This window comes from Phyllobates terribilis, unplaced genomic scaffold (genome assembly GCF_046119375.1).
Source record: "Phyllobates terribilis strain yellow unplaced genomic scaffold, ASM4611937v1 Scaffold_12__6_contigs__length_324123572, whole genome shotgun sequence".
NCBI classification, from domain to species: Eukaryota; Metazoa; Chordata; class Amphibia; order Anura; family Dendrobatidae; genus Phyllobates; species Phyllobates terribilis.
This window is the reverse complement of record NW_027362772.1, coordinates 201,498,571-201,523,564: the sequence shown is the minus strand read 5'-3', so window position 1 is coordinate 201,523,564 and position 24,994 is coordinate 201,498,571. Positions and strand designations below refer to the sequence as shown.

Here is a 24,994-nt window from a genome sequence, read left to right as displayed (position 1 = left end):
TATAACCAGCTCCCTCACAGCCCCACCTGCTGGTGATTACACTATAACGAGCTCCCTCACAGTGCCACCTGCTGGTGATTACACTATAACCAGCTCCCTCACAGCGCCACCTGCTTGTGATTACACTATAACCAGCTCCCTCACAGCGCCTCCTGCTGGTGATTACACTATAACCAGCTCCCTCAAAGCGTGACCTTTTGGTGATTACACTATAATCAGCTCCCTCACAGCGCCTCCTGCTGGTGATTGCTCTATAACCAGCTCCCTCACAGCTCCACCTGCTCGTGATTACATTATAACCAGCTCCCTTACAGCTCCACCTGCTGGTGATTACATTATAACCAGCTCCCTCACAGCGCTACCTGCTGGTGATTACACTATAATCAACTCCCTCACAGCGCCTCCTGCTGGTGATTGCTCTATAACCAGCTCCCTCACAGCTCCACCTGCTCGTGATTACACTATAACCAGCTCCCTTACAGCTCCACCTGCTGGTGATTACATTATAACCAGCTCCCTCACAGCGCTACCTGCTGGTGATTACACTATAACCATCTCCCTCACCGTACCATCTACAGGTGATTACACCATAACCAGCTCCCTCACAGCGCCTCCTGCTGGTGATTGCACTATAACTAGCTCCCTCACAGCGCTACCTGCTGGTGATTACACTATAACCAGCTCCCTCACAGCGCCACCTGCTGGTGATTACACTATAACCAGCTCCCTCACAGCGCCTCCTGCTGGTGATTACACTATAACCAGCTCCCTCACAGCGCCACCTGCTGGTGATTACACTATAACCAGCTCCCTCACAGCGCTACCTGCTGGTGATTACACTATAACCAGCTCCCTCTCAGCCCCTCCTGCTGGTGATTACACTATAACCAGCTCCCTCACAGCGCCTCCTGCTGGTGATTGCTCTATAACCAGCTCCCTCACAGCTCCACCTGCTCGTGATTACATTATAACCAGCTCCCTTACAGCTCCACCTGCTGGTGATTACATTATAACCAGCTCCCTCACAGCGCTACCTGCTGGTGATTACACTATAATCAGCTCCCTCACAGCCCCTCCTGCTGGTGATTACACTATAACCAGCTCGCTCATAGTGCCACCTGCTGGTGATTACACTATAACCGGCTCCCTCACAGCACCACCTGCTGGTGATTACACTCTAACCGACTCCCTTACAGCTCCACCTGCTGGTGATTACACTATAACCAGCTCCCTTACAGTGCCTCCTGCTCGTGATTACTCTATAATCAGCTCCCTTACAGCTCCACCTGCTGGTGATTACACTATAACCAGCTCCCTCACAGAGCTACATGCTGGTGATTACATTATAACCAGCTCCCTCACAGTGCTACCTGCTGGTGATTACACTATAACCATCTCCCTCACTGCGCCATCTACAGGTGATTACACCATAGCCAGTTCCCTCACAGCACCTCCTGCTGGTGATTGCACTATAACCAGCTCCCTCACAGCTCCACCTGCTGGTGATTACACTATAACCAGCCCCTCACAGCGCTACCTGCTGGTGATTACACTATAACCAGCTCCCTCACAGCGCCACCTGCTGGTGATTACACTATAACCAGCTCCCTCACAGCGCCTCCTGCTGGTGATTACACTATAACCAGCTCCCTCACAGCTCCACCTGCTGGTGATTACACTATAGCCAGCTCCCTCACAGCGCTACCTACTGGTGATTACACTATAACCAGCTCCCTCACAGCCCCTCCTGCTGGTGATTACACTATAACCAGCTCCCTCACAGCCCCTCCTGCTGGTGATTACACTATAAACAGCTCTCTCACAGCGCCACCTGCTGGTGATTACACTATAACCAGCTTCCTCACAGCGCCACCTGCTGGTGATTATACTATAACCAGCTCCCTCACAGCGCCTCCTGCTGGTGATTACACTATAATCAGCTCCCTCACAGCCCCTCCTGCTGGTGATTACACTATAAACAGCTCTCTCACAGCGCCACCTGCTGGTGATTACACTATAACCAGCTTCCTCACAGCGCCACCTGCTGGTGATTATACTATAACCAGCTCCCTCACAGCGCTACCTGCTGGTAATTACACTATAACCAGCTCCCTCACAGCCCCTCCTGCTGGTGATTACACTATAACCCGCTCCCGCACAGCTCCAGCTGCTGGTGATTGCAGGATAACTAGCTCTGTTACAGCGCCACCTGCTGATGATTACACTGTAAATAGCTCCCTCACAGCGCCACCTGCTGGTGATTACACTGTAAATAGCTCCCTCACAGCGCTACCTGCTGGTGATTACACTACCACCAATAGAACAAACCAAAAAAACAAACATTTAGAAAAGCTTTATTGATACAAATATAAAGTGTATAAAAACATATAAAAATGAGGCAGCAAACAGTGAGGCTGAAGGTGGGGACACCTGAGCATCATAATATGTATCTCCCACAGTCCTGATAAATATATCAATACGGCATGTATTACCATAAATCTGGATGATAGGATTAGCAGCAATAATGACAGAATTAATGCATCATTGGGAAACAAAAATAATGTAGCCATATCCTAAACTAAATAGCAAAGAAATAATATACCAACAAGCTGAAAATAGTGTTATAAAGCTGAGAACATATACCTGTTAGGGAGAGAGCCGGGAACCCACCTCTCCAGACGTGCCATTCGCAAGGAATGTTTCATCCAATCATAGTCTGAGCACGGACTGACCAGAACTTGACAGTCTCATATATGACCATTAGCTTAGCTTCACAGGAGGACCAAGATTACAGAGAAGGGGGTCTCCAGCAGACCCCTGACTGTCATAGTAACCCACATAGCTCCCAAACGTCCCGGATTCAGTGGGACAGTACCGATAAGAGGGGCCAGTCCCGCTTTCCCAACAGGTCAAGGTTTTGTCCCAAATTCCACTCTCTCTCCTCCGGGGGTTGGTGGGTGGGTCGAGGGCATCTCTCTCTACTCTGCACACACTTACATTAATTAAATAAACAATTTACTTTGTCTCTTGTGAGAAGAGCCACAGCCTGCAGTGATCAGCATAGGAGCATTTTCTATACTTAAAGCTACATTAAAGACTCTCAACCCACAGGTAGATTGTACTGATACATGGAGATGCATCTGTACACAGGAGTGTATTTCTACATCCCTGTACTGTATTCTAGAGGGAGAAATAAAATAAAGATATTTTTCTTCCTATAAAATTACCAAAAATAATGAAAAAAATTACAATAATGTCATTTTACTGCGCTTTTTTTAAAAAATATTAAACATCACAAATCAGCAAATAACATAGACAATCACGTGAATGGGGCCTATGGAAGTTGGTGCACGTGGACACCCACGCTCATCCCATATAAATACCGCTGTCAGACATTAACATAAGCAGCATTTCTGAACCAATTAGATACATTAGGTTACTTGCATTTTTATTGTGTTTTTGAGTCCATATTATACATGCTTTTTATCATGTTTTTTTCAGTTGCGGTTTTTGTCTCTTTTTGGTATGTCATGCTTTATATAAAGCTGTCTTACTTTAGAAACTTCCTGTCACTTAGTTTGATAAGACTTTACTGATATAGCCGTGTACGGCTTACATGTATTATTGCGTTTCCACTGCGGATACACAATAAGAATGCATATGTGCTTGATCTGCAGGTTTTCCTCATCTCATTTAAGTCACTGGGGAAAATCAGCAAAGAAAATACATATTTATGACAAGAAAAATTGACATGTAGCAAATTTCAAAATCAGATCAATTTCTGCAGCGTAAAAAACAGCAAAGTGGGCAGGAGAGTTCTAGAAATCCCATCCATTTTGCTGTAACTGTAAAACGCTGCGGTTTTTTTAGCATGGAAATACACAGTGGAAATACGTACCAAGTACTCATTGTGAGAACTAAGACTTACATAGGATCTTTATCAGAGCAAAATGTTAATAGTAGCGTGATAAAAGATGGGAAATCTCGCATCTACTTTACTTTACTAACATCTCTCTTGGCAAGGAAGATTTTTTTTTAATTGTAGCTGTTTGTCAGACATGTAAAATTTAGGGGAAAATTCAGATTTGGAGAGTTCACATTTCCTTTATTTATGGAGGGGTAGTGAAAATCCCTTTAGTTACCAGAGTTGTTCTAAAATAGCCAGTCATCAAGGGATTGTCCAGGTTTGGCACCAAAGTCTGCAGTTACTTTATGTGACTGCAGACTTGTGAATCCTCACCTTGCGTAAAGTGCATGCTGTCAGGATTCCTGGGTGCAGGGAGCGGGCGGTTATGCGACTACAAGTGTGCAATATGAATATTCCCGGCCACATTCCGACTAGAAGTGCACGGCCTCGCTCAATTCACTGGTATTGAGCAAAGTCACATGACGTACCGCTCCCTGCATAGGGGAATCCTGAGCATGCAGTGAGGATTCACAAGTCTGCAGTCACATAGAGTGACTGCAGACTTTAGTTACAAACCTTCGACAACCTCTTTAAGTGGTTAAAGATATCACTATGTTATTGAATTCTGAAAACTATGATTTTACTTTTTTTGAGTGGCTATACATGAAGGGATTCTCTGCTTTGGGGAATCCCTACTTGATAGATGGGTTTTTAATATTAGACAGAGTAGGTTCTATCCCGAACGGGTTCACCTTGTCGCTGGTGGGATAGCTTTCATACTATTTTTGATGAAAAACAGTGTTACTAAGAACCCTATTTTATTTAAATGCACTTGCTTTTTATTTATGTACAGCAGGGTTTATTTTCATTTTGCTTCTCGTAGGTTTTTTTGATTGATGGGTTTGTAGACATTAAGCTGGTCATGATGTGTTCCAGTAATGGGACTCCCAGCAATCAGATCTCACATGTGGGGAATAAGGCAGTAATTGTTCAATGCCCGTGCAGTGCCACCATAGGAAAAAGGAAAAAAAAAACATTATATAATGCTATATTAATTATCTTATATATTAATGCTCCTTTGGTATCACAGGACTGGACAGGTCATCCAGAGCTAGAGACACTCTGTCACTGCTGTTCCCAGGATATTGTCCCTCTCCAGGGAAAATGAACTCTCCCAATTGCCCCGTATTGGAGGTAGTTCCCTATAAATCAACGTCCTACCCTTCAGCAAGCATGTCTACATGCTTCAGGTCCTTTGTGACAATCATTTGTTTGCCAAGCTAGAGACGTGTCAATTTGAGGTGCAGCAGATTCAGTTTTTGGGTCAGTTGTGTTCTGCTAATGGTTTTCAGATAGATCCTGTTACAGTACAGGCTGTCCTTGATTGTGTACAACCTACTAATCTTAAAGGGAATATCTCACCCTCTTGGACGTACCTAAGCTAATTATATAGGCATACAGGTTCTAGAATACTTAAAATAGTCATACCTGTATACCTCATGTCTGCGGTCCTGTTCTTGAGAAATTATCTTTTAATCCTGCGTTCTTCCAGGCTCTGGGGTGTGCTGTGCCTAGAAGGACACTCGGCCTCCATTTGCGTGCCTGTCGTCTCCCATCAGTGTCACAGAGCCCTGTGGTCTAGTGGTTATCCCGCGCCTGGACCCTGCAATTGTGATATTTCACGTTACTTTTCCGCCCTTGTATAGGTATTGGCTTCTCGTTACCTCTGAGCAGGTGCCAGCACTATCCTGCTGGCGATAGTCTCATGCGGATGTCCAGCCATTCTGCTGCAGTTTAAAACCAGTCAGTGAAATTCCAGTTAGGATTTATCTTTTTGCTGTTTCTGTTCTTTACGCTGCTCGTATTTTCTGTTTCTTTTTAGAAAGTAGACGACATATTCCCTAACAGTACGTACTTTATTCTTTATACTTATACATCGTTCTAGACTGTGGTTAGGGCATGCAGGATCCACTATAGGAACCGGCAGGGTCAGTTGCAGTTTTTTAGCTTTACCTACAGTAGTGTTCAAAATAATAGCCGTCCAATATGACTAACCACATTAATCACTGTTTTTAGAATAAATTATATTACCGCATGTCCAGAGGTGGATTAAGAGTAGCAAGGGCCCCAGGCAGTTTAGAAGGCGCGCCCCCCGCTCCACACACACACACACACACACCTGATGTATCACATGTCACATGATCACCTGTGATAGATAATGTGATAGTTCACGTGAAATTAATTTGGCACAATATTAATTATAATGCATTTCCGCTGCAGAAACGCTTAAAAAACGCTTGGTAGAAGGTCTGCCATGTTCCCCAATGATAATCCGCATGTGCTATGCACATGCTGCGGAAATTTCCGCTGCGGATTATCATTGCAGAAAAATCCGCAGCATTACCAATTATTTAGCGGAAGCGCGGCGTTTTCGCCACCATTGACTTGCTTTGGAACGCATGACATCCGCATCACTGGATCTGTACATGCGGATTCCATGCGTTTCAATGTGCGGATGGTACCCGAGTTTGGAGAAGAGGAGACTCTCCTCCCGACACGGGTAACATAGAACCTGTAAAAAAAGAATAAAGTAAAAAATAAATATTATACTTACCTTCTGATGGCCCCCGGTGTCTTTATCTGATGCGTCCTGGCTTGCCGGCTGCTCGCGATGGTCTGAAAAGGGCCTGCCGTGACGTCATTTAGTCATGAGACGTGTCACGCGATCAGAAGGTAATTATATATTTATTTTTTATTTTTTACCATTCTTTTATGGTCTCACTATATAAATCCATGCTGGTTGCATGGATTTATATAGTGTGACCAAGTTGTCAAGCACTTTTCAAGTGATGCTAAAATCGCTTGGAAAGCGCTTGTCAACCCGCATGCGGAAATGCATGTGAAGAACGCTTCACTTCTGCATGTCCCTGGCAGGAAAAACGCATGTAAAATCCGCATGCGTTTTTTTCTGCCAGGGAGATGCAGAAACGCTCAAAAAAAATCCGGAGCATTTCTGCATCGTGGGCACATAGCCTTACATTAATTGTATGACTCAATATTGAGCACACGTAGCCATCTATACACGGCGGGAGGCCGCACGGCGCCATCTATACACAGCGGGAGGCCGCACGGTGCCATCTATATACAGCGGGAGGCCGCACGGTGCCATCAATACACAGCAGGAGGCCGCACGTAGCCATCTATAGACAGCAGGAGGCCGCACGTAGCCATCTATACACAGCGGGAGGCCACACGTAGCCATCAATACACAGCAGACGGCCGCACGTACCCATCTATACACAGCGGGAGGCCGCACGTAGCCATCTATACACAGCAGGAGGCCGCACGTAGCCATCTATACACAGCGGGAGGCCGCACGTAGCCATCTATACACAGCAGGAGGCCGCACGTAGCCATCTATACACAGCGGGAGGCCGCACGTAGCCATCTATACACAGCAGGAGGCCGCACGTAGCCATCTATACACAGCGGGAGGCCGCACGTAGCCATCTACACACAGCAGGAGGCTTCACGGCACCATCTATACACAGCGGGAGGCCACACATAGCCATCTATACACAGCAGGAGGCCACACGTACCCATCTATACACAGCAGGAGGCCGTACGTAGCCATCTATACACAGCAGGAGGCTGCACGTAGCCATCTATATACAGCGGGAGGCCGCACATAGCCATCTATACACAGCAGGAGGCCGCACGTAGCCATCTATACACAGCAGGAGGCCGCACGGCACCATCTATACACAGCGGGAGGCCACACATAGCCATCTATATACAGCGGGAGGCCGCACGTAGCCATCTATACACAGCGGGAGGCCGCACGGCGCCATCTACACACAGCAGGAGGCAACATGTAGCCATCTATACACAGCAGGAGGCCGCATGTAGCCATCTATATACAGTGGGAGGCTGAAACGTAGCCATCTATACACAGCAGGAGGCCGCACGTAGCCATCTATACACAGCAGGAGGCCGCACGTAGCCATCTATACACAGCAGGAGGCCGCACGGTGCCATCTATACACAGCAGGAGGCCGCACGTAGCCATCTATACACAGCAGGAGGCCGCACATAGCCATCTATATACAGCAGGAGGCCACACGTAGCCATCTATACACAGCGGGAGGCCGCACGGCGCCATCTACACACAGCAGGAGGCAACATGTAGCCATCTATACACAGCAGGAGGCCGCATGTAGCCATCTATATACAGTGGGAGGCTGAAACGTAGCCATCTATACACAGCAGGAGGCCGCACGTAGCCATCTATACACAGCAGGAGGCCGCACGTAGCCATCTATACACAGCAGGAGGCCGCACGGTGCCATCTATACACAGCAGGAGGCCGCACGTAGCCATCTATACACAGCAGGAGGCCGCACATAGCCATCTATATACAGCAGGAGGCCACACGTAGCCATCTATACACAGCAGGAGGCCGCACGTAGCCATTTATGCACAGCAGGAGGCCGCACGTAGCCATCTATATACAGCAGGAGGCCACACGAAGACATCTACACTGTGTGCAGAATCATTAGGCAAGTTGTATTTTAGAGGATTATTTTTATTATTGATCAACAACTATGTTCTCAATCAACCCAAAAGACTCATAAATATCCACGCTTAATATTTTTGGAAGTTGGAGTGTTTTTTTTTTAGATTTGGCTATCTTAGGAGGATATCTGTTTGTGCAGGTAACTATTACTGTGCAGAATTATTAAGCAACTTAATAAAAACCAAATATAATCCCATCTCACTTGTTTATTTTCACCAGGTAAACCAATATCAGTGCACAAAATTTAGAAATAAACATTTCTGACATGCAAAAACAAAAACCAAACCAATTAGTGATCAATATAGCCACCTTTCTTTATGATGACACTCAACAGCCTTCCATCCATAGATTCTGTCAGTTGCTTGATCTGTTTTCGATCAACATTGCGTGCAGCAGCCACCACAGCCTCCCAGACACTGTTCCGAGAGGTGTACTGTTTTCCCTCCCTGTAGATCTCACATTTTATGATGGACCACAGGTTCTCTATGGGGTTCAGATCAGGTGAATAAGGGGGCCATGTCATTATTTTTTCTTCTTTTAGACCTTTACTGGCGAGCCACGCCGTGGAGTAGTTGGATGCATGTGATGGAGCATTGTCCTGCATGAAAATCATGTTTTTCTTGAACGATACCGACTTCCTCCTGTACCACTGCTTGAAGAAGTTGTCTTCCAGAAACTGGCAGTAGGTCTGGGAGTTGAGCTTCACTCCACCCTCAACCCGAAAAGGTCCCACAAGTTCATTTTTGATGATACCAGCCCATACCAGTACCCCACCTCCACCTTGCTGGCGTCTGAGTCGGAGTGGAGCTCTCTGCCCTTTACTGATCCATCCTCTGACCCATCCATCTGGCCCATCAAGAGTCACTCTCATTTCATCAGTCCATAAAACCTTTGAAAAATCAGTCTTAAGATATTTCTTGGCCCATTCTTGACGTTTTATCTTATGTTTCTTGTTCAAAGGTGGTCGTTTTTCAGCCTTCCTTACCTTGGCCATGTCCCTGAGTATCACACACCGTGTGCTTTTTGATTCTCCAGTATCGTTGCAGCTCTGAAATATGGCAAAAATGGTGGCGAATGGCATCTTGGCAGCTTCACGCTTGATTTTCCTCAATTCATGGGCAGTTATTTTGCTCCTTTTTTGGCCAACACGCTTCTTTCGACCCTGTTGGCTATTTGCCATGAAACGCTTGATTGTTCGGTGATCACGCTTCAAAAGTTGGGAAATTTCAAGACTGCTGCATCCCTCTGCAAGACATCTCACAATTTTGGACTTTTCAGAGCCCGTCAAATCTCTCTTCTGACCCATTTTGCCAAAGGAAAGGAAGTTGCCTAATAATTAAGCACACCTTATATAGGGTGTTGATGTCATTAGTCAACACCCCTCCTCATTACAGAGATGCACATCACCAGATTTACTTAATTGGTAGTTGGCTCTCAAGCCTATGCAGCTTGGAGTAGAACAACATGTATAAAAAGTATCATGTGATCAAAATACTCATTTGCCTAATAATTCTGCACGCGGTGTATATACATTTCTCTTCATGTTTTGAATTAGAAAACAGTGTGTAATGTTCCCAATGCATGGAAATAAAAACTAGTATAAAGATTTTGTGCTTAACTCATGTTTTTGAACACACTGCTATTATTTTGAACACTACTGTATTTCCCTGAGTGAGTTGCTACACTAGCATAACATTATCACCAGCCCACTCTATTTTTTGTGTGCTGAGAACACATCATGGATGCTGCTGACAGGAGCCCTTTAAGGAAATAATGTAAAAAAATGAATCAGTTGCATGACTGGTGTAAACGGTGTCAGAAAGCCCCCAGTGATTATTGTGGGGCGTCTTGGATCTGGTTGTGTCGGTGTGTAGATCAGCAGTTTTTGCTGTGTTTTCTCTTCTGTTGTAACTATGTCACCACAGCAGTGATGTCCTGTACTCAGAGGCCCCTCTACGGCCCCGTACCCCAGATACGTAGCGGACCCCTCTAAGGCCTCATACCCAAGATACGCAGTGGACCCTAAACACTCAATTTTTTGTGTGCTGAGAAGACATCATGGACACCGTAGATACCTTGACTGCGCAATTGCGGTCCTTGTCGTTGGAGGTGGCAGATATCGAGCAGCATGTGTTATCCGCCGCTACACAGGTTCTACTGCACCCAAAACTGTCATCTCAGCTTAAGGTAAATTTACCGGATTGCTTAGATGGGGTTCAAAGTAAGTTTTCCATCTTTCTTTCTTCATGTAAGTTGTATTTTCATTTCTGTCCTTTCTCATCCGGAGGAGAGAGTCAACGCATGGGTATTGTTCTGTCATTGCTCCGTGGAGATTCTCAGGCTTAGGCTACGGCCCCACTATCAGTATTTGGTCAGTATTTCACATCAGTATTTGTACGCCAAAACCAGGAGTGACGCAAAACTGCAGAAGTGGAGCCTTGTTTCTATCATACTTTTCCTCTGATTGTTCCACTCCTGGTTTTAGCTTATAAATACTGATGTAAAATACTGACTAAATACTGAACGTGTGACCGTAGCCTCAGGCATTTTCTCTGCCTGAGGATTCTCCAGTGTTTTCCTCAGTTGATGCGTTTTTCCCTGATCTGGGGCTCATTTATGATGACCCTGATAAAATTGCCATTGCTGAATCAATGATCTGCAGGTTGGTTCAGGGAAATCGTAAAGGAAAAACGTAGCCCTTAGCGAAGCCGTGGGTGCTGTGACCCATGACTTAGTTTGTAGGGCAAGCATATTGTGCATGCGTTTTTCCTGCAGAATACATGCGGATCCACATGTGGATTCACATGTGTTTCCGCATGCGGACTGACAAGCACTTTCCAGGCGATAGCACCACTTGGAAAGTGCTTGACAACTAGGTCACACTGTATAAATCCATGCAAACGGCATGGATTTATACAGTGTGAACCGTAAAAATTAAAACAAATAAAGCTATACTCACCCCCGAGGCCCCGGCGTGGCTACAGCGCTCGTTCCTGTCTGGTTCCCGGCTGCCGGCATATCGCGAGACAGAGCGGTGAAGGGCCTGCGGTCACATGACTGTGACGTCACCGCAGGTCCTCAAGCGATGCCGGCATTCAGAGAGAAGCCGCCGGACAGGTGAATATAACTTTATTTGTTATTTTATTCTTTTTTTACAGGTACAATGGTACCCAGGTCTGGAGGAGAGTCTCCTCTCCTCCAGAACTGGGTATCATCCGCACATAGAGACGCATAGAAGCCGCTTGTACAAATGTACAGTCGCGGTTTCTATGCGTTTCAATGCAAGTCAATGGCGGGAGTTCCGCTGCGCTTCCGCAAAATTAAATGACATGCTGCGGATTTTTGTACGCAGCATAAACGCTGCGGAAAAATCTGCAGCATGTGCATAGAACATGCGGAATCCCCTTGGGGACCATGGGGTGCGGATTACCTAGCGTTTAACAAGCGTTTACGCTGCGGAAATTCCGCAGCATAAACGCTTGAAAAACGCTACGTGGGCACCCAGCCTTAATGACCGAAGCATTTTCTTTTTTGCTCCCCTTGTTCCAAGAGCCATAACGTTTTTATTTTTCTGTCAATATGGTCATGTGAGGGCATATTTTTTGCGGAACGAGTTGTACTTTTGAACAACATCACTGGTTCTACCATATCATGTACTGATAAATGGGAAAAAAAATTCCAAATGCGGTGAAATTGCAAAAAAGTGCAATAACACAGTATTTTTTTTTTCTTACCATTTTGACTGAATGCTAAAACTGACCTGCCATTATTATTCTCCAGGTCAATACAAGTTCGTAGACACCAAACATGTATAGCTTCTTTTTTTATTTAAAGGGGTTGTCCACTACTTTAGATTACCCCCCAATGTATCCCCCCGGGGCCTCTAAGCCTTTTTGTAAATACCTTCCATTGCAGATACTGCCTGTGAGCGGCGCTATCACTGGCCGCTCACAGGCATCATGTGATCCCCGGCTGTAGCCGGCTCTGATATCCTCTGATGTAACAACAAGTGCTGGCAGCAGCCGAGGGTCTTTTTCTACCTGGTTCCAGGTGGATGCCTGGATGTGGGTGGGGTTACCCCCCCGCGCCACACCCATCATCCACCGCGCGCTCTGCCTCTCCCCATTCATTGGGAAAGCGCACAGTGGATGGGTGTGAAGCGAGGGTAACCCAGCCTACAACCCAGCAGCCACCGCGGGGACCCCAGCGCAGAGTCACGCCTCACTTGTCGTGACGTCAGTGCGGGGTCACGTGATGCCTCTGAGCGGCCACCGATAGTGCCTCTCACAGGCATTATCTGCAAGGGAAGGTATTTACAAAAAGGCTTAGGGGCGCCGAGGGGATATATTGGGCATTAACCTAAAGTACTGGACAACTTCTTTAAGTGGTGAAAAAAAAATCCAAAGTTTGCTAAAAAAAAAAAAAAAAAAGTTGCCATTTTCCAAGACTCGTAGCGTCTCCATTTTTCAGGATCTGGGGCTGGGTGAAGGCTTATTTTTTGCATGCCGAGCTGACATTTTTATTGATACCATTTTGGGGTAGTTTCGATGTTTTGATCGCCCGTCATTGCATTTTATTGCAATGTTGCGCCGACCAAAAAAACGTAATTCTGGCGTATATAATTTTTTTATGACTACGCCGTTTACCTATCGGATTAATCCTTTTCTTATATTGATAGATCGGGCGATTCTGAACGCGGCGATACCAAATATGTGTATGTGTTTTTTTTTATTGTTTTATTTTGAATGAGGCGAAAGGGGGGTGATTTCAACTTTTATATTTTTTTTATTTTTTAAATATTTTTAAAAACATGTTTTTTACACTTTCTGCTTGCTTCAATAGTCTCCATGGGAGACTAGAAGCAGCAGTTATCTGATCGCCTCTGCTACATACAGGCAATGAGCAGATCACCTCTATGTAGCAGAAATGCTCGCTTGCTATAAGCGCCGACCACTGCTCATAGCAATCTAGACATGACAACCCATCGGTGACCAGTGATCACGTGACGGGGTCACAATGGGCGGAGTCAGTGACGCGCTTCCCGGAAGCGTGAGTTAAATGCCGCTGTCAGAGGTTGACAGCGGCATTTAACTGGTTAACAGCGACGGGTGGATCGCGACTCCACTCACGGCTGTTGCGGGCACATGTCAGCTGTATAAATTAGCTGTCATGTGCCCGATTCAGTGCGGGCTCAGCGCCGGAGACGGCGCTGAACCGGGGGTTCCGACGTGGTGCGTACTAATACGCACCACGTCGGAAAGGGGTTAATTTGAGGGTTCAATTCAGGTTAATTATCAAAATGTCGGATGATGATGTTATTGGGTCATTTCGGCGTGCGGTGGTGAGGAGGTTCTTGGAGTTGGTGGCAAAATTGTGGTGGGGAGGGTTGTACATCGGGTGGATGGTAACCTCCCCTTTTATGTTGGGATTTTGGTTAATAGCCCGGTGGATTTTGGGACTCTTCAGGGTGGGGTCCCTGGGAGTTGGTGTTATGGAAAAGATTTTCCAGCAACAAAGGTACCTCTGAGCCTGTGGTCGCGGCTGGAGGTAATGCTGGATGGTCTAATTATTATTTACTGGTTTCCGCCAGGTTTTGGAGCTCCAAGAACCTCCTTACTTAAAAAGTTATTTATTGTAATGTTTTGTTTAATAAAAGGCCGATTTGGTCAATTTATCCAAAGTAAAAAGGTGTCACGAGTGGTTATTTGGTGGAGCTTCCGTGGGGGCTGGGTGGCGTTGTGAGATGGAGGGAACAGTTGGAGGGAAGCCTCTACAATACTGCAGTCAAGTGCAGGACTACTGCTCTCAGTGCAGACGCTGGGCATTGGAAACCTCCTGGAATGACCCAGCCCTCCGCAGTCAATTCTGCCAGGGTCTTTCTAGCCAGATACGAGATATGATGGTTTATAGTCCCTCCCCGTTGTCCCTGGAAGAGGCCATGTCACTGGCAGTGCATTTGGATAGACGTCTTAGGAATAAGAAAACATTTGAGGGTGTTTTATTGATTTCTCCCGCTTATCATTTTGAGACAGGAGAACCGATGCAAATTGGGGCCTGCATAGAGTCCAAGGAGGGAATTGAACTTGGAACATCTGCTCGTTTCCGTCTATACTGCCGTCCAACGGGTCATGTAATGATTCAGTGTTTCAGATACAATAATAAATTTCTTAAAACTAAAGACAAAGAAAGAAAAGAATCATTAATATGTAAGGACACTGGTTCTAAAAGTTTGAGGTTATCTCTCATGCATGCTACTGGTTGTTTTTTACAAGTGTCTTTAGTTATAACCTCTGCATTTATTGACTCAGGTTCTGCCTTAGATCTAATTCACAGTGATTTTTGCTATCGAGTGTGGGTACACAGTTTCAACTCTTGATCATTCTATTCAGATATCTGCAATTGATAATTTTCCCCTTACCCAAAGTCATGTTACTTCTAAGGTTAAGAATGAGTGCACGAGAGTGGCAGTGTTACAAAAAAAATCAATTCCATTCATGGTGCTTCCTTCCTTGCCAGCTAACGTTGTGTTGGGTATGCCCTGGTTGCTGAAACACAATCCTACCATCAATCAGGAGACTCGCGAGGTTAAATCTTGGGAAAAAATGTGTTTTCCAGTTGTTTATCTAAATCCCTGGCATATATGAGATCTCTTCTTCCAGATTTTATTCAGATGTACAATGCAAAATTATATTGTGGTACTGTGTTAGCCAGAAAAATCGATATAAATGCTTTCATGCCCAAAAATGACATAAATATTCTCGGAGTGATACCTTTATTGGCTAACCAGAAAAAAATATATTTGCAAGCTTTTAGAGCACAGGGGCTACTTTTTCAGGCAGGTTTACACATTAATTGATAAGACAAGAGCACAACATTTAAGAGATATTACAACAGCACATTTGTTCATGAGGTGGAAGGTGTGATGCCTCCTAATTATAAGCCAAGGAAATCAAATTAGGGTTTTTCCTTACAAATGGAGAAATGGAGAGGCAATGGGAATGTTTAGTTATCAGGAGTCTGTCTGGTGGAGGTGTGAATTGTGTCCATGTAATGAGTCATAAATCCAGGTGTTAAACTGAGTCTTATTGTCAGAGAATTGAACATGCTTATCAGTTCCAATTCCCAAAATTTTCTCTCTCTCTGTCTCGTCCTTAAAATGACCTTTTAGTATTAAGACTTTTAGATCTGTCATACTGTGTCCAGGTTCTTGTGAGGGAGCACGTTCCATAGTTGCTTCAGATCCTTCGTGACAATCATTTGTTTTCCAAGCTACAGAAGTGTCAATTTGAGGTGCAGAAGACTCAGTTTTTGGGTCATTTGTTTTTCGCTAAAGGTTTTCAGATAGATCCTGTTACGGTACAGGCTGTCCTTGATTGTGTACAACCTACTAATCTTCAAGGGAATATCTCATACAGGTTCTAAAATACATAAAATAGTCATACCTGTATGCCTCATATCTGCGGTCCTGTTCTTCAGAAATCTTCTTTTAATCCTGTGTTCTTCCAGGTTCTTCCATGCTCTGGGGTGTGCTGTGCCTAGAAGGAAGGGTTTAAGGGTGAAGGTACCATCCTCCTTTCCCCAAGATATAGATTTTGCTAAACAGTGGGATGAATATCTCATTGATTGTTCAATGAATCTCATGAAGCTCCTGATTAAGAAAAGAACAGCCTTAGCTGATAAGGCCATTGGTGATATGTGCTGTTTGAGGAATAGCTTAGAATCGTATTCCCAGTTTAGGGATTTTCAGGATTTCGATCCCATTCTTAAATGCAGGCTGTTGAAGTTTGAAGATGATATTATTAGGAAAAAAGGGACCAAATATTTGAGAGATAAAATGAAGAACTCTACACCTCTTGATCCCTTGGCTACATCCCCGGTGTGTAATGTCACAAGGGAAGCAGATATATGTAGTAAATTAGAGGATAAACAGGAAAGGAGACCAATATCCGGTTCATCTAGTGCTTTTAAAACAAAAGTACAAAGGGACAATTATGATAAACATAAGAAGACGCTGCGTGGTAAGAATGTGGTTTCTATCAAGGCCATGGAAACGTTTACCTCATTAGGAACAATACCAGCTAAACATGGTACGCAGGACATTAACCACACAACACAAGTGATTACCTTGTTAAATTCTCGGACTCCATCTCCTGTTTTTGAGTGCAATGTCAATCTAGAATCAATTTACAAAAATCGATAAATAACGTGGGTAGCCTAGAAACCTTTTTACAATAAATACCCATTAAAAAATAACCTTTAATATTGACGTTTAAAACTATTAAGAGTCTCACAACTAATACTAAGTAACAAGAAAAAGACCTAAAATATAGGCATGTGATCCGAACCTGTTTATATAAATCACCCCAATCTTAATATTCACTCTGTGAGGGTGTCTTAAAAATCCACTAGTACAACCCAGGAACACCTAATAACAGAAGATTGGACGTATCCAGACAGGATCACCATAGCACAATGCATAAAGGGAATAGTACACTTTTATCCACAGAGCATAGAAAAGGACACTCTATAATAACAATGGGGCACCATAGATCCCCTAATTAAGTTGATAAATCCACCTCACTAAGAGGAATTAATAATCCTAATTGGTATTTTAAAGGATATATCTCCAGGACACAGCATATATCAGCAGGACATCATATCAGTGCTTATCATGCTGAAGCAAACACTTTTCTCCTGATGAACCTTTGACTGAACGGGGAAACGCGTTGAGAAAATATAGAGAGAGTTAAACATCCCTGATCTGACTAAACACTTGGAAGCCTTTACCTGATGGGGAAACAGAGATCCACGTCATTAAGATAAGTTGTTTCCTCATCTATTGTTTTTGGATTTAAATTATGTCATGAACTAATGAATAGTGATTTAAATACCGGGGAGGTCTATATATGTCGTATTTTATAATAAGGCTTGGCTCATTGTGAAGGCTACATAGGTATTCCTGTGGGGAATATTACTGCAGGGGGTTAGTTATCCCTAATAAAATGCTGCTTTAAGGGAATCTGCAATGCACTTTATACTGTCAGGCCCCCAAATTGGGGAGCCCTGTGAGGCCTTATATGCTGTGTCCTGGAGATATATCCTTTAAAATACCAATTAGGATTATTAATTCCTCTTAGTGAGGTGGATGTATCAACTTAATTGGGGGATCTATGGTGCCCCATTGTTATTATAGAGTGTCCTTTTCTATGCTCTGTGGATAAAAGTGTACTATTCCCTTTATGCATTGTGCTATGGTGATCCTGTCTGGATACGTCCAATCTTCTGTTATTAGGTGTTCCTGGGTTGTACTAATGGATTTTTAAGACACCCTCACAGAGTGAATATTAAGATTGGGGTGATTTATATAAACAGGTTCGGATCACATGTCTATATTTTAGGTCTTTTTCTTGTTACTTAGTATTTGTTGTGAGACTCTTAATAGTTTTAAACGTCAATATTAAAGGTTATTTTTTAATGGGTATTTATTGTAAAAACAATGTCAATCTAGGTAATCCAGGAGACCCCCTGAGTATGGGTAATGCACCCTTGCCACTCTCAGGAGTAACCAACCCAGAGTTACATGATATAAATGTCCTATGTAACCTCGCTAATAAAGTTAATATCCCCACCCCAGATGAGAGTAGAGTACAGTACAGACCAAAAGTTTGGACACACCTTCTCATTTAAAGATTTTTCAGTATTTTCATGACTATGAAAATTGTACATTCACACTGAAGGCATCGAAATTATGAATTAACACATGTGGAATTATATACTTAACAAAAAAGGGTGAAACAACTGAAAATATGTCTTATATTCTAGGTTCTTCAAAGTAGCCACCTTTTGCTTTGATGACTGCTTTGCACACTCTTGGCATTCTCTTGATTAGCTTCAAGAGGTAGTCACCGGAAATGGTTTTCACTTCACAGGTGTGCCCTGTCAGGTTTAATAAGTGGGATTTCTTGCCTTATAAATGGGGTTGGGACCATCAGTTGTGTTGTGCAGAAGTCAGGTGGATACACAGCTGCTAGTCCTACTGAATAGACTGTTAGAATTTGTATTATGGCAAAAAAAAAGCAGCTAAGTAAAGAAAAACGAGTGGCCATCATTACTTTAAGAAATGAAGGTCAGTCAGTCCGAAAAATTGGGAAAACTTTGAAAGTGTCCCCAAGTGCAGTTGCAAAAACCATCAAGCGCTACAAAGAAACTGGCTCACATGAGGACCGCCCCAGGAAAGGAAGACCAAGAGTCACCTCTGCTTCTGAGGATAAGTTTATCCGAGTCACCAGCCTCAGAAATCGCAGGTTATCAGCAGCTCAGATTGGAGACCAGGTCAATACCACACAGAGTTCTAGCAGCAGACACATCTCTACAACAACTGTTAAGAGGAGACTTTGTGCAGCAGGCCTTCATGCTAAAATAGCTGCTAGGAAACCACTGCTAAGGACAGGCAACAAGCAGAAGAGACAAGTTTGGGCTAAAGAACACAAGGAATGGACATTAGACCAGTGGAAATCTGTGCTTTGGTCTGATGAATCCAAATTTGAGATCTTTGGTTCCAACCACCGTGTCTTTGTGCGACACAGAAAAGGTGAACGGATGGACTCTACTTGCCTGGCTCCCCCCGTGAAGCATGGCAGAGGAGGTGTGATGGTGTGGGGGTGCTTTGCTAGTGACACTGTTGGGGATTTATTCAAAATTGAAGGCATACTGAACCAGCATGGCTACCACAGCATCTCGCAGCGGCATGCAATTCTATCCGGTTTGCGTTTAGTTGGACCATTATTTATTTTTCAACAGGACAATGACCCCAAACACACCTCCAGGCTGTGTAAGGGCTATTTGACCAAGAGAGAGAGTGATGGGGTGCTACGCCAGATGACCTGGCCTCCACAGTCACCAGACCTGAACCCAGTCGAGATGGTTTGGGGTGAGCTGGACCGCAGAGTGAAGGCAAAAGGGCCAACAAGTGCTAAGTATCTCTGGGAACTCCTTCCAGATTGTTGGAAGACCATTTCCGGTGACTACCTCTTGAAGCTCATCCAGAGAATGCCAAGAGTATGCAAAGCAGTCATCAAAGCAAAAGGTGGCTACTTTGAAGAACCTAAAATATAAGACATATTTTCAGTTGTTTCACCCTTTTTTGTTAAGTATATAATTCCACATGTGTTAATTCATAGTTTTGATGCCTTCAGTGTGAATGTACAATTTTCATGGTCATGAAAATACAGAAAAATCTTTAAATGAGAAGGTGTGTCCAAACTTTTGGTCTGTACTGTAAATATCACATGTGACATACATGGAGCCACACAGAATTCCATGGAATCAGTGGCTTCATTACATGTGAGTAACACTGCTCTCTTAACCATGGAACCTGGAATGGGCTTGAATATGGGTTCTATACCAAGTTACGAATATGTACCGGGTAATATTAACAGCGAAGGAGTCCCCCTATTTCTAATGATCCATCCCACTTCACAAGATTGTAATATGGCATCAGGGCCAGATATGAGTCAGGAGCTATTTGAATAGGGATGTAGTAACACTCAAGCGATCGAGTCCATTGCGGAAATTGCTCCTATCCCTATGGGCACACCATTATTAGAGGTTAAGAATTCTGCTTTATCCTTAACTGTACCCATGTCTGAGACAGTTAATACAGCGGTGGGACTTTTACCACCACCAGGCTAGGATAGGCCACCATCAATAATGAAAGACTCCAAGATCACACAATTTTTTCGGGTGGCACCGGGGCGCCACCCGAAAAGAAAAAGAGGACACATGTAGAGGAGGTAGAGGAGTCAGAGGAGTCTCTGACAAACGTTGCCAAATTAGAGTCCACAGTGACAAAGAAAACAAAGGTATAGGTGATTTAGGACCCAATTTAAAAATTTCAGAAACTAATGACTTGAGAACCCTCGGGATATTCAATCTTTCAAGCCATGAATTAACAGAAGGCGAGATTTCCTTGTTAGTGAAGGGACTATCATTTTGCACAGATGCTAAATTGAACAATTTTGATCTATATTTAGATCTGAACGAATTCTTTCGGAAACTGACCATCAAGCGGCATTTTTTGATAGAAGAACATGTCAAGAAATTGCCAGCCCCCACCTCACCTACAGGATCCTCCAGGTCACCAGATGAGGAGGTAATCCTGTCTGATCATTATAAACATATGGCAGTTAGGGGTGGTTCTAGTAAGTTCTATCCGATGCACCATAAAGGTGCGCATATAGAATCCTTCCAACAGCTGGTACTTAGAGATTTACGTTCAATTGAACGATGTGATAAGTCGGACAATCTAAGAAAAGGTGAAAGGGAAGCCATACAGTCCTTGAGAAGTAATAATAATATTATAATTAAAAGTGCCGATAAAGGAGGTGGGGTTGTGGTCATGGACAGATCTTGGTATCAGAACGAGGGTCTCAGGATATTGAGTGATGACCAATATTATGAAAAATTGGATAGTGATCCCTCTATTTCCATTTTTGTAAGTTATAATTACCTGATTAAGGAGGGTCATGATAAAGGCATTTTAAATAGGACTGAAAATAAATTTTTAGATATCCCCAGTTACCGGATTCCTGTTTTTTATTTCTTACCTAAGCTGCACAAGGATCCATGCAATCCACCTGGACGTCCCATCATATTTGGGATTAATTCAATCACATCCAACCTTTCCCACTTCATTGACCTGTTCCTCCATAAATATGTGTGTGAATTGGAGTCTTATCTCAAAGATTCCACTTCCTTGATTACCACAATAAGGAGCCTACCGTCTGTAAAAAATTGTATTCTTATCACAGCAGACGTTACGGCTCTCTATAGTAACATCGCCCATGACTTGGGTTTAGGAGCAGTATGTCATTACCTGATGAAGGATAATAGTATCCCCCTTTCCAAAAAAGAATTCATTTTAAAATCAATAGAATTCATATTAAATAACAATGTATTTATGTTCGAAGACAATTTCTATAAGCAAATAAAGGGCTGTGCCATGGGGACGAGGGTAGCTCCAAGCTACGCGAATCTCTTCATGGGACTTTTTGAATCCTTGTTTATCACGTCTTCACCCTTAGCCCAGGCTCATATTTTACTCTACCGCCGTTACATTGATGACCTGTTTTTTATTTGAGAGGGTACAGAGAAATCAGCCAGGGATTTCTTTTTTACCTTGGACCACAACCCTTGGGGTCTTAAGTTTTCCATATCCATGTCATATAGTTCCATACAGTTCCTTGACCTTATGTTGAAACTGGATGACATGGGGAATTTCTTCACATCCACTCATTTCAAAACTGTGGACGTGAATAGCTATCTCAGATTTGACAGTGGCCACCTTCCTAGGTGGATTAAGAACATTCCGTATGGCCAGTATTGGCGTATACGGAAAAACTGCACACATAATGGTGACTTTGTCAATGAGCCTGATGTTCTTCAAAAAAGATTTTTGAGGAAGGGATACCCTAAGAAACTGATTAGAGATGCATATAAAAGAACTAAGCTGCTCAGTCAAGAATCATGTTTGGCACGGGTCTCTGAACGGGAATGTGAGAACACAAGCACACGACTTAGAGATTGGAGTCTAGTGACCACTTTCAATAAATCTAGAATGAACATACAGAAATTGATAAATCTTTATTGGTGTGTCCTGTTGGGTGACCCGATCCCACATAAGCACCTACCAAGTAAGCCTAGAATTATTTATAGAAAAAAATCGGAATTTAAGGTCTTTCATATCACCCAGCAACACAATGCTGAAACCTATAACCTTAACACAAAAATCCGAGAAACAAAAACAGGAAGAAATAGGCTGTTTGGCCTGCGGATCCCCTGGATGTTTATGTTGTAGGGCCATCACCAATGGTGCCACCATTTTTTCGTCACAGACCACGGGGGAGCAATTTTATATTTCGTGTAGGGTGGATTGCCTTTCTGATTATGTGATGTACATATTACAATGTGGATGTGGTTTGCAATATGTGGGCCGGACTATAAAAAGAACGCATGCCCGCCTCAATAAACATCGTTCTAATATTAAGAATGGTTATTTACAGCATAGTGTATCCAAACATTTTCTGACTACTCACCAGAAGGATCCTAGTGATCTGAAAGTGACAATTTTGGAACAAATTTCTGAAAATATGGTGAATCGGTATATATACCTTATGAAGAGAGAGAATTTTTGGATCTTCAAATTAGGTACACTATATCCTGAAGGGTTAAATTTAGCGATTGACAACGTTTGCAGATGATGCACGTGTACTCTCTACATTACAAAATAAGTGAAGTTGTCAGGATTTTACATGCATAATTTATTAATGAGTTCTTTTATTACTTTTTAATATTTTTAATTATTTTTGTAATTGAGTGTAAATTATTATTATATTTTATCATGATTGTTATCATCGTCATTATTTGATGTTGTTATTAGTAGATTTATAATGTATTATTGTTGGTTTTTAGAGGGCCTTTGGTTCTCTTGATTGCTAATTCACACTGTTTTTTTTCGGTCCAATAGTAATCAAGGGGTTAAGGTGAATTGATTGATTGTCTAAATCCTCCCACTGAGTTCCTGCATTTTGTATAAAAAGTGCCCTAATCTATCTTTTTCCTCGTAAATCCACCTGATGAAGGCAGCAGATCGCTGCAGAAATGCGTTGTGGGTATAAGATTGTCGAATAAAGAGGTTTGTTTTCTTTTAAACATCCTTGCAGTAGTTTTCCCAGTTCCTGGTGCCCGAATTTGACCATAATCTATCTGTGCACTTTCTGTATTCCCCGTTGGGATTTGTGGCTCGGAGCTGCAGGGAACTGGATGCGCTCGCTGGAACCAGGACCTTGATGACGTCACCGCCCACGTGATCCGTACCCGGTACCACGTGATCGGCAGCAGACAGCGGTTATCAGAGGCCACGCACCATATGCGGCAGCAACTACCTTTAACATCAGAGGCTTCCATACCTGTGTTGTGCGGTTTGCACAACCCCCCAAAGGTGAGCAGCCTACCATTATTCGCATAGCAATTCCATTATCTATCAGGTTCACACAGGCACAGCGCTTCTCCACCCCACCCTCTCTTTGTTTTAGAAGGACACTCGGCCTCCTGTCTTCATTTGAGTGCCTGTCGCCTCCAATCAGCATCACACAGCCCTGTGGTCTAGTGGTTATCCAGTGCCTGCGCCCTGCAATTGTGATATTTCACATTACTTTTCTGTCCTTGTATAGGTATTGGCTTCTTGTTTCTTCTGCACAGGCGCCAGCATTATCCTGCTGGTGATAGTCTCATGTGGATGTCCAGCCATTCTGCTGTTTAAAACCAGTCAGTGAAATTCCAGTTAGGGTTTATCTTTTTTGCTGCTTTTATTTTTTACCCTGCACCTATCTTCTGTCTCTTTTTAGGAAGTATGCGGCGTATAATTCAACAGTATGTACTTTATTCTTTATACTTCATTTAGTATTTTATGGTTTATATTTCTCATTCTGGGAACTTTCCCTTTTTCAGCACACTTTCCCTTTTGTAGGTAGTTTACACTCTGCTCTACCCTCCGGTTCTTTAGGAGGAATGAGAAGCGCTTGATGGCCTTTCAGGCAGAATAGGTCCAAGTTGCCATCGTTCTAGACTGTGGTTAGGGTTATCTCAGCTCACACAGGGTCCACTAGGGACTGCGGGGTCAGGATCTCTAGTTTGTACAGGAACCGGCAAGGTCAGTTACAGTTTTTTTAGCTTTACCTATTTCCCTGAGTGAGTTGCTACAGTAGCTTAACAGCTATTTAGTGATGTATTGTAAATTATGGTGACAGATCTACTCCAAAGTGTGGTGCACTGAACATTTTTGTCCGGGCTTGTGTTTGTAGTGGAAATGGTGAGGGCAGGATTCTGGACATGATCAGAAGAATAAGACCTGCAATAGGTTTGTTGTGGAAATGAGTTCTCATGGTGGATCTCACCCTTTCCAATGCAAACGGTAAAATCTCAAACAGATTTCATATGTACCAGATGCAGAGCTTGCTACAGATTTGGCAGATAAACTGCACGTGGCCCCAACCCAAAATGCATACAGCTATGGGCGTCTCACAGTGAGGAAGGCGCTACACCTAGTATTACAGGTAAATGTAAAGCTTTATACATACCTGTCAACTGATAAAGTTCTGCTCCTGAGGTGCAGCTGTGGCCAAGTTTGTGGTGCAGCTTGGGGAACTTCACAGTGTACAAGTGACCTGACTGATCCTCTTGTGTCCTGTTTGCCGTTCCCCTGCGGCTCTAGGTTTGGCAGCAAGAGCTTTCTCTTATGGCCAGAGATGGTATCACAAGGCAGTTGGGAGGTGTAATGAGAGTGGTGCCACATCAGCAGTGTCAGGCTATGTGCCCACGATGCAGAAATGAAGCAGAAAATTTCTGCAGCATTTCTGCATCTCCCTGGCAGAAAAAAACGCATGCAGATTGTGCATGCGTTTTTCCTGCAGAATACATGCGGATCCACATGCGGGTTCACATGCGTTTCCGCA

The 24,994-nt window shown here is 43.7% G+C and overlaps 1 long non-coding RNA gene across 1 annotated transcript; it reads right to left on the bottom strand.

Annotated features, from left to right (window-relative positions):
* Positions 1 to 5,401: 5,401 nt before the first annotated feature.
* Positions 5,402 to 24,757, bottom strand: LOC141173202 (uncharacterized). The gene is made up of 3 exons (XR_012252609.1): positions 24,620 to 24,757; positions 15,926 to 16,018; positions 5,402 to 5,570 (listed from the first exon to the last, which is right to left on the bottom strand). It is a non-coding gene; the product is annotated as an uncharacterized lncRNA (long non-coding RNA).
* Positions 24,758 to 24,994: the final 237 nt, after the last annotated feature.